This window comes from Cornus florida, unplaced genomic scaffold, assembly GCF_030987335.1.
Source record: "Cornus florida cultivar Cherokee Brave unplaced genomic scaffold, ASM3098733v1 CherokeeBrave_3.0.0_Hap2_Chr04, whole genome shotgun sequence".
Classification (NCBI taxonomy): Eukaryota; Viridiplantae; Streptophyta; class Magnoliopsida; order Cornales; family Cornaceae; genus Cornus; species Cornus florida.
Window position 1 is genome coordinate 36,014,913 of NW_026775574.1, and position 10,685 is coordinate 36,025,597.

Below are 10,685 nucleotides of genomic sequence, written 5' to 3' on the forward strand. Positions count from 1 at the left end.
TTGATTACAGTTATTTCCTTTCCAGTTTGGGATTTTATTACGGGTCCACTTGAGGGATTCCAAAGTTGTTAAATTAATGGAGTTACTTTAGAGGTTTTGGATTAATGGATTTTAATATTATTATTTTGAGGTTTTTTAATTATAACTCTTTTTTGCTTTATTATTTATTTCTTATTAATTCGATTTGTATTATGTGCTTATATATTAATTGTTTGATGTCCCTCGGATCTGTGGTCGGACTTGATCACCCGTGGCTCTAGAATCGAGGGGTATCACAGTTGGTATCAGAGCACTCCAAGTTCAGTGTCTCTAGGATTCTATCGTATAAGACTTCCGCGTAGCGTACTCTATTGGTTCCGACTAATTCTTGGGAGAAAGCGAGAAGTTCTTTCACAAAAGGGAGCCCACCTGAGTTCACAGGCTCCACCGATGCGAAAGCAGCTCATCAGTGGAAGAAGGATATTGAGTGACATCTTCGATTGGCTCAGTGCACAGAGGTTCAAAAGCAGATGCTTGCTACCTTCAAGCTAGTTCGACATGCACTACAGTGGTGGGAATCAGTTGCCACCGCAGAGGAGAGGATGGCATTGACTTACGATCAGTTCAGTGCTCGCTTTGACGAGAAGTACTTTCCTTATGCAATCAGGGCAGCTATGGAGACGGAGTTCCTTAATTTGTAACAGAGGAACATGACAGTGGCAGAGTATGAGTAGTAGTTCACGCGCTTATCTCTTTTTGCACCGGAGGAGGTGGATACAGAGGAGAAGAAGCACAATAGTTTCGTTAAGGGACTGATGTGGTCTATCAGGAGAGCTATTATAGGTAGTCTAGCCTATACTACCTACGCTCAGGTGGTAGACGCCGCTCTACAACAGTATCAGTTGACCGTGGATTTCAGACAGGCCAAGGGTGGGAAGCGGGGTGACAGAAACTCTGCTATTCAGTCAGTTAAGAAAGGGAATGGCAACGGACACCGATAGAATAACAAAGGCAAATTCCAAGGACAGTAGTCTTGGAAGAAGCACAAGGGTGGTTTGGATGTTCACAGGGATGGGGCCCCTATTCAGTGACAGCAGAATGGGAGACCATAGGCAGGACAGGGTCAGCCACAGGCTAACCGACAGAGGAGGCCATTTCGTACTTTCCAGGGTAGTTGCTACACTTTTGGAGAGTATAGTCACACTTACAGGTAGTGTCCTAAAGCAGGACAGGGACAGGGACATCATGTGCAGTAGGGGTAGAGGGCGCCAGTATTTTTACCCGCTCCACAAGTTCCACGAATTCAGGGACAGGCTTATCCAGCTTTACTGGCACTGCCACAGACTCAGGGACAGGTGCCACAACAGTTGCACTATGGTAGGGTGTACAACCCCATGTCGCAGGATATGCAGGCACCTCAGGATGTTGAGGGTAAGTTTCTTATTTGTGGTATACCAGGACGTATTTTATTTGATACGGGTGCTACACATTCATTTGTATCTCAGTCTTTTGTTGCTCTATCTGGGAAGACCACACGGGTATGCAGTAGACCTCAGGGTATTTCTACACCATTAGGCAATACAGCCATTTTACATGAGAGTGATGGGCATGTGACACTAGATATTGGTAGACTCAAATTTCTAGCCAATCTATTGGTTCTGGACATGCACACTTATGACGTGATACTTGGGATGGATTGGTTAATTCACTACCATGCCCAAGTTAATTGTTATGATAGATCTATTGTTTTTACCATACCTGGTCAGGATATGTAAGTTGTCATTACGCCACAACCTAACAGGGGCACTAGCACTTGTTTGTTCCATGTGGAAGAGGAAACGGAGGAGGGGACTATTGTATCATTGGATAGCATACCAATTGTCTAGGAATTTTCAGATGTATTTCAGGAAATTTCAGGGTTACCGCCTAATCGCGAGATAGATTTTGTGACTGACTTAGCTCTGGGCACTACACCTATTGCTAGGGCACCGTATAGGATGGCACCAATGGAGATGCGAGAGCTGAGGGATTAGATTTAGCAATTACTCAGCCAGGGATTTATTCGTAGGAGTACTTCACCCTGGGGAGCACCGGTACTGTTTGTGAAGAAGAATGATGGTTCACTTCGCCTATGTATAGATTACAGGGAGTTGAACAAGGTTACTATTCGTAACAAGTACCCTTTACCCAGGATTAATGATCTTTTTGATCAGTTGAAGGGAGCTATATACTTCTTTAAAATTGATCTTTGTTCTGGATATCATCAACTTCGGGTTAGGGAGTAGGATATTCAGAGGACAGCGTTTCTCAGCGGTTCTTATGAGTTTCGTGTCATGCTTTTCGGACTGACTAACGCACTTGCGATTTTCATGGACTTAATGAATAGAGTCTTTCGGGCTTATTTGGATCAGTTTGTCATTGTCTTCATTGATGATATTTTGATCTATTCTAAGTTAGAGGACGATCATGCTAGACACCTTCGCATAGTCTTGTAGACGCTTCGTGAGCACCAGTTATATGCCAAGTTCGAGAAGTGTGAATTTTGGTAGCGGGAGGTGAAGTTTCTGGGTCTCGTGGTGTCAGAAAGGGTAATAGCGGTGGATCCAGCCAATGTTTCAGCAGTAGTTGAGGGGGACAACCTACTTCACCTATTGAGATACGGGGTTTTCTCGGATTGGCAGGATATTATCATAGGTTCATCCAGGGGTTCTTGAAGATAGCGGGACTACTCACTCATTTGACTAAAAAGGGTGTACGGTTCGTGTGGGATGAACACTGTCAAAAGGCTTTTGATGAGTTAAAACGCAAGTTGCCATCTGTACCGGTTTTATCTACCCCACAGAGCGGGATAGAGTATCTTGTCCTCACAGATGTTTCTTTGCAGGGTCTTGGATGTGTTTTGTTGCAGGGGGAGTGACCAATTTCGTATGGATCTCGTAAGCTTAAGCCTTACGAGCTTAATTATCCAACACATGACTTAGAGTTGGCAGCTGTGGTCTTTGCCTTACGTATTTGGAAGCATTAACTGTTGGGTGAGTCCTTCATATTATTTAGCAATCACAAAAGTCTGCAGCATTTGTTCACTCAGCGGGAGCTGAATATGAGACAGAGTAGATGATTAGAGTTTGTGAAAGATCATCATTTCTCTATATACAGTACCATCTAGGGAAAGCGAGTGTGGTGGTAGATGCACTCAATCACCGACCTGTTGGTAGTCTTTCCGCTCTATTCACTACTGAATGGAATGCTTTGAAGATGGTGGATGAATTGTCGGATGCTTTCATGGCTTGCATGGTAGTTACACCTTCTATTGTTCATAAGATTTTGAAGGCACAACTCACGGATCAGCATTGCATTGACAGAGTTTCAGAGATAGCTTCCGGGGAGGTTCCATTTTACTATGTTGGGGCTGATGGAGGTTTGAGGTACAAGGGACGGTTAGTAGTACCTTCTGCTGATAATTTGAAGAAGGATGTGATGACTGAGACTCATCATTCTGAGTTTTCTGTTCATCCAGGAGGAGACAAGATGTATCCGGATATGAAGCGGCAGTTTTGGTAGGCAGGTATGAAGAGGGACATTGCTCTTTTCATTTTTCAATGTAGTACTTGTCATATGGTCAGGATTGATCATCAGAGGCCACTAGGAGCTCTACAGCCACTACCTATACCGGAGTGGAAATGGGAGAGCATTTCTATGGATTTTGTGAACGGATTGCCAAATTCTTTAAGGATCACAATTCCATTTGGGTCATCGTGGATCGATTGACTAAATCAGCTCATTTCTTGCCTATTCGCACTAATTTCACTTCGGAGCTATTAGCAAGACTTTCATAACAGAGATTGTGAAATTGCATGGCATTCCATTGTCTATTATATCGGATAGGGATTCGAGCTTTGTGTCAGGATTCTGGAAGAGTTTTCAGCAGGCTTTGGGTACAGAGTTGTATTTTAGCACTGCTTATCATCCTCAGACTGATGGACAGACTGAGAGAGTTAATCAGATCATGGAGGATATGTTTAGGTCGTGTGTTCTTGATTTCAAAGGCCACTGGGAGGATTATTTGCCGCTTGTGGGGTTTGCATATAACAATAGTTTCCAGAAGACTATTGGTATAGCGCCATTTGAGGCATTATATGGCCGACCGTGTCGATCACCTGTTTGTTGGTTGGAGGTTGGCGAGAGTAGATTCTTGGGTCCAGAGTTCATCAAGGATACTTCTGAGAAGATTTCTCTTATTCGGGATGGCATGTGCACTGCTCAGAGTCGTTTAAAGAGTTATGCCGACCATCGCACACGTGCTTTGGATTTTCAAGTTGGGGATCAGGTTCTGCTCAAAGTGTCTCCTATGAAAGTAGTAATGCGCTTTGGGAAGAAAAGGAAATTATCACCGTGGTTTATCGGTCCATTCATGATTACGGATTGAGTTGGCACTGTAGCTTATCGGCTGGCACTTCCAGATAATTTGGATCGCGTACACAATGTGTTCCATGTTTTCATGTTGCGGAAATTTCTGCGAGATGAGGATCGGTATCAACATATCGATGTTGGGGAGATTGAGTTGCAGCCGGATGCAACATATTTGGAGCCACCGTGTCGTATTGTCGACCGTCGGGATCAAATTCTTTGTAATAAGGTTATTTCTTTGGTGCGTGTTCAGTGGAATCATCACAATGAGGCTGAGTCCACTTGGGAAAGGGAGGATGACTTTCACTCATAGTTTCCTGAATTATTAGAAGACGGTAAGAACGAATTCCGAGGACGGAATTCCTTTTGTTAGGGGGCAAAAATGTAATACCCCTAATTTCAAAAGGACAGTCCTGGTATTTAGTTAATTGTTTAATTACATTTTTAGTTGGTTTAATTGTTTAATTGCGTATTATCTGAATTAATTATATTATTTGAATTAATTAATTTAAGTGTTTTTTTTTTCATTATTTGACTTTAATTGAATTGTTGTAATTGTTTAATTATTTGAATAAGTTAAAAGTGTTAATGGTAAATTAGGGTTTTATTTTTCTTTTATGATTCACCTTGTAGCCGACTTATGGTTAGAGTATAATTAGAATTAGGTTTTGTTTTAAGTGAAGCTTATAAATACATTATGATACGTCTGCATAGGGTTACAAATAAACCCTATTCACGTATTGAGAGACAGAGAGAAACAGAGAGTGAACTAGAGAGATTAACAAAGAGGTTAAAGGAGGAAGGAACGGGTTTACTTCTGGGTTGAACCAAGAGCACCGGAGGTGTAGAACGACAGTCTAGGATGTTGACAAAAACTCAGAGATGGTGGTTTAGAGTTTCAAAACTGAAACTGAAGGCAAGTCTTTGTTCTACTATTTCCCTTAAACTTGTGATCTGTGCATACCTAGGTAGGCTCCAGGGATTAAGCTAATGTTAAAACACATATTTTATGCATGTTTAAACAATATGTAATTTCATTGAATTAATCTGTTATGAGTTGCTTAAAATTCTAATTAAACTTCTGCTGTCGTTGTTTTCAAAAGTTGTGTTCAATTCATATCATGGTTGTATATTAATGGTTTAGGATTAATCTGGGACTTAGATTGAACCCTAGAACAAGTAATAGAAATAGTGCAGAGGTTCTAAACTTCGCCGGAGGTGAAAAAGATAAACAGGTTAGGCGTTACGGCTCTCAGAGGAAGAGAGCCGGCTTACCACAAGGGTGGAGCCGGCTCTACAAGGGGTAGAGCCGGCTCCCATAAGGGTGGAGCCGGCTCCACCAAGGGGAGAGCCGGGTCCTTTGTTTGGGGGACGCGGCTCCCTCTTCTATTTTTTGGTTTTTCGTGGTTTTGGGTTCGGTTTGGCCTGTAGGGAGCTTTCTAAGTTGTTTCAGGGGCTGTAGCTGATGTATATAACTGTTATAAAGATGTAAAAAAAAAAAACTACTGGGAAGCATGTTGATATTAAGATATTGAAGACTGAAATAACATAAGGTTAAACAATGAACCTGTATATAGAAGGTTGGATAATTAACTTATATTGCTTACTGTTGTTTGCAATTTGGTTTCTTTACTTGATTTAAAATTGTTTACCATGTCTCAGCTGTGTTATAAGCTTATAGTTGTTTATCTGGAAAAAATATGTATGCTTAAATGGGATTAACTGATGTTTAAATCTACTGTATATTGCATCAGTTGTGGTACTGTTTGGAGGAGTTAATTGTGTAGTCTTACTTTATCTATTTGAAGAATTGGAATAAGATTTCTAAATGTTATATTGGATGCATAATTTGTCATACACATGTTGGACTATATTTATGCTTATTCTGGAGTATGGTTGATGAGTATTTATTACTGTTTTGTCAACTATGTTGGCTGGAGGATTGTATGCACCCGTATGGGACGGTGGCTTACTCGGTATGGATTAGTTGAAACACTAAGTCCTACATAAACTAGATTGAGGTTTGGATTAACCATAAAGGTTAAGTCCTACTCATATTTATGTCATGTCAATAAAGAATTGAATGACCTACTTTGGTTTCTGGATGGATTGTTATACATATACCAGGCCACTATACCAGATGGATGATATTTTGTATTAGGAGTATACGGACTTTATATATATATCATTATGGTGCCATGGTATGAACTTGAGTCTCAGGACTTGGTTAGGGTGCGTATATCGCCTAGGATGGATAACTGGGCACAGGTATTGTTCTCTGGTTGGTCTAGGTACACATAACCACATTATGTGCGATTTGCATGGTATCTCTAGTCAGGCTGAAACAGATCTATTGGACTAGTGAGCGTCCTATAGTGTGTAATTGTACATATATAGACTACTATAGTTATTGTTGAGCTATTTAGGATGTATTTACTTATCGGGTTTCTGTATGGATCGTAGTAGGATAGGACTTGCATATGGGCCTGACCCACTTTCTTGTTTTTCAAGTGCTCGTCAGTTCTAGGGTTAGAGCTTGGTCGTACAGAGCAGATACAAACATTCATTCCTCCTACTATGTAGGACTACTTTTTTATTTAGCTTTGGATGTTGATTACAGTTATTTCCTTTCCAGTTTTGGATTTTATTAGGGGTCCACTTGAGGGATTCCCGAGCTGTTAAATTAATGAAGTTACTTTGGAGGTTTTGGATTAATGGATTTTAACATTATTATTTTGAGGTTTTTTAATTAGAATTCTCTTTTGCTTTATTATTTATTTCTTATTAATTCGATTTGTATTATGTGCTTAGTTATATATTAATTGTTTGATGTCCTTCTGATCTGTGGTAGGACTTGATCACCTGTGGCTCTAGAATCGTGGGGTGTCACAGTTGGTATCAGAGCACTCCAGGTTCAGTGTCTCTAGGATTTTATTGTATAAGACTTCCGCGTAGCGTACTCTATAGTTAAGAGCTTAAGTTTAGGATTCGTTGTAGTCCTTTACGGTTTAGTTTAATCGTACTAAAGTCTGTTTTTCTGTGTTAACAAAATGTTAACGCTAAAACCAGATGGAACAATCAGCGACGAAAGGAAGCAGTCCGTAGGCAATTTCAGGATATGGATGGTCAGTTCTATGTAGAGCAGGAGGACGTTTAGCAGACTCAGGATCAGGGCAGAGATCCAGAGTATCCTCCTCATATCAACGACCTCATTGCTCGGGCTATAGATGCAGGTGTGACAGCTGCACTTCGGAATCAACCACAGGTTAAGCAGGCACCTATAACGGCACCAGTGGTTTCGACTGATTCTTGGGAGTAGGTGAGGAGTTCTTTCACAAAGGGGAGCCCATCTGAGTTCACAGGCTCCACCGATACGAAAGTTGCTCATCAGTGGAAGAAGGATATCGAGTGACATCTTCGATTGGTTCAGTGCACGGAGGTTCAGAAGCAGATGCTTATTGCCTTCAAGCTAGTTGGAGATGCACTACAGTGGTGGGAGTCAGTTGCCACCACAGAGGAGATGGTGGTATTAACTTACGCTCATTTCAGTGCTCGCTTTGAAGAGAAGTACTTTCTTTATGCAGTCAGGGCAGCTACGAAGACGGAGTTCCTTAATCTGCAACAGGGGAACATGACAATGGTAGAGTATGAGTAGCAGTTCATGCACTTAACTCTTTTTGCACCAGAGGAGGTGGATACAGAGGAGAAGAAGCACAATAGTTTCGTTAAGGGACTAATGTGGTCTATCAAGAGAGCTATTACAGGTAGTCTAGCCTATACTACCTACGCTCAGGTGGTAGACGCCGCTCTACAGCAGTATCAGTTGACCGTGGATTTCAGACAGGCCAAGGGTGGGAAGCGGGGTGACAGAGACTCTGCTATTCAGTCAGCTGAGAAAGGGAATGGCAACGGACACTGACAGAATAACAAAGGCAAATTCCAAGGACAGTAGTCTTGGAAGAAGCACAAGGGTGGTTTGGATGTTTACAAGGATGGGGCCCCTATTCAGTGACAGCAGAATAGGAGACCATAGGTAGGACAGGGTCAGCCACAGGCTAACCGACAGAGGAGGCCATTTGGTACTTTCCAGGGTAGTTGCTACACTTTTGGAGAGTATGGTCACACTTACAGGTAGTGTCCTAAAGCAGGACAGGGAAAGGGACAGCATGTGCAGTAGGGGTAGAGGGCGCCAGTACTTTTACCCGCTCCACAAGTTCCACAGATGCAGGGACAGGCTTATCCGGCTTTACTGGCACTGCCACAGACTCAGGGACAGGCGCCATAGCAGTTGCACTATGGCAGGGTGTACAACCCCATGTCGCAGGATATGCAGGCACCTCAGGCTGTTGAGGGTAAGTTTCTTATTCATGGTATACCGGGACGTATTTTATTTGATACAGGTGCTACACACTCATTTATATCTCAGTCTTTTGTTACTTTATCTGGGATGACCACACGGGTATGCAGTAGATCTCAGGGTATTTCTAAACCGTTAGGCAATACAGTCATTTTACATGAGAGTGATGGGCATGTGACACTAGATATTGGTAGACTTAAATTTCTAGCCAATCTATTGGTTCTGGACATGCACACTTATAACGTGATACTTGGGATGAATTGGTTATCTCACTACCATGCCCAAGTTAATTGTTATGATAGGTTTATTGTTTTTACCATACCTAGTCAGGATATGTATGTCGCCGCTACGTGTAATACCCCTAATTTTAGAAGGATACTTCTGGAATTTAATTATTGTATTTAATTGCATTTTTTTTTATTACGTGTCATTTTATTGGATTATTTGCTTGTTTTTATTTATTTATTTAAATTGCTTGTGGATTTATTTATTTAATTAATTAAAAAATATTAGTTATTTTAATTGAATTATTTTAATTGGTTATTTAAATTGAATTTTGTTTTCCATTTAACTTAATTATATTATTTTAAGGATTTTCAATTAGCATTCTTTTAGCTTATTTTTTTTTATTTCTTATTTTATCTTGTATTTTGTTTTCGGTTACATATTAATTGTTTGGTATCCCTCGGGTTTGGGCCTGGGCCTGATCTGCCTTGAAGTGTGACTATACTCTCCACAAGTATAGTAACTACCCTGGAAAGTACCAAATGGCCTCCTCTGTCGGTTAGCCTGTAGCTGACCCTGTCATGCCTACGGTCCCCCATTCTGTTGACGCTGAATAGGTGCCACATCTTTGGGAGCATCTGAACCACCCTTGTGCTTCTTCCAAGGCTGCTGTCCCTGGAATCTGCCCTTGTCGTTATGTCGGTGTCCGTTCCCATTCCCTTTCTCAGCTGACTGATTAGCGGAGTCTCTGTCACCCCGCTTCTTACCCTTGGCCTGTCTAATATCCACAATCAACTGATACTGCTGTAGCGCTGCGTCTGCCACCTGAGCATAGGTAGTATAGGCTGGACTACCTGTAATAGCTCTCTTGATAGACCACATCAGTCCCTTTACGAAACTGTTGCGCTTCTTCTCCTATGTATCCACCTCCTCCGGTGCAAAGAGAGACAAACGTGTAAACTGCTGCTCATACTCTGCTACTGTCATGTTTCCCTGTTGCAGATTGAGAAACTCAGTCTTCATGGCTGCCCTGACTGCATAAGGAAAATACTTTTCTTTAAAGCGTGCACTGAAATCATCATAAGTCAAAGCCATGCTCTCTTTTATGGTGGTAACTGACTCCTACCACTGCAGTGCATTGACAAGGTTGCAGAGATAGCTTCCAGAGAGGTTCCATTCTACTATGTTGGGGCTGATGGGGGTTTGAGGTACAAGGGACGGTTAGTGGTACCTTCTGTTGATGATTTGAGGAAGGATGTGATGACTGAGACTCACCACTCTGAGTTCTCTGTTCATTCAGGAGACGGTAAGATGTATCAGGATATGAAGTGACAGTTTTGGTGGGCAGCTATGAAAAAGGACATTGCTCTTTTTGTCTCATGATGTAGTACTTGTCAGATGGTCAAGATTGGTCATCAGAGGCCGCCAGGAGCTCTACAGCCACTACCAATACCGGAGTGGAAATGGGAGAGTATTTCTATGGATTTTGTGGAGGGATTGCCAAACTCTTTCAGGGTTCATAACTCTATTTGGGTTATCGTGGACAGACTGACGAAATCAGCTCACTTTTTGCCTATTCGTACTGACTACACTTCAGAGCAGTTGGCGAGACTTTACATGCGCACTGCCCAGAGTAGGCAGAAGAGTTATGCTGATCGTCGCACTTGTGCTTTGGAGGTAAGGGTTGGAGATCAGGTTCTCCTCAAAGTGTCACCTA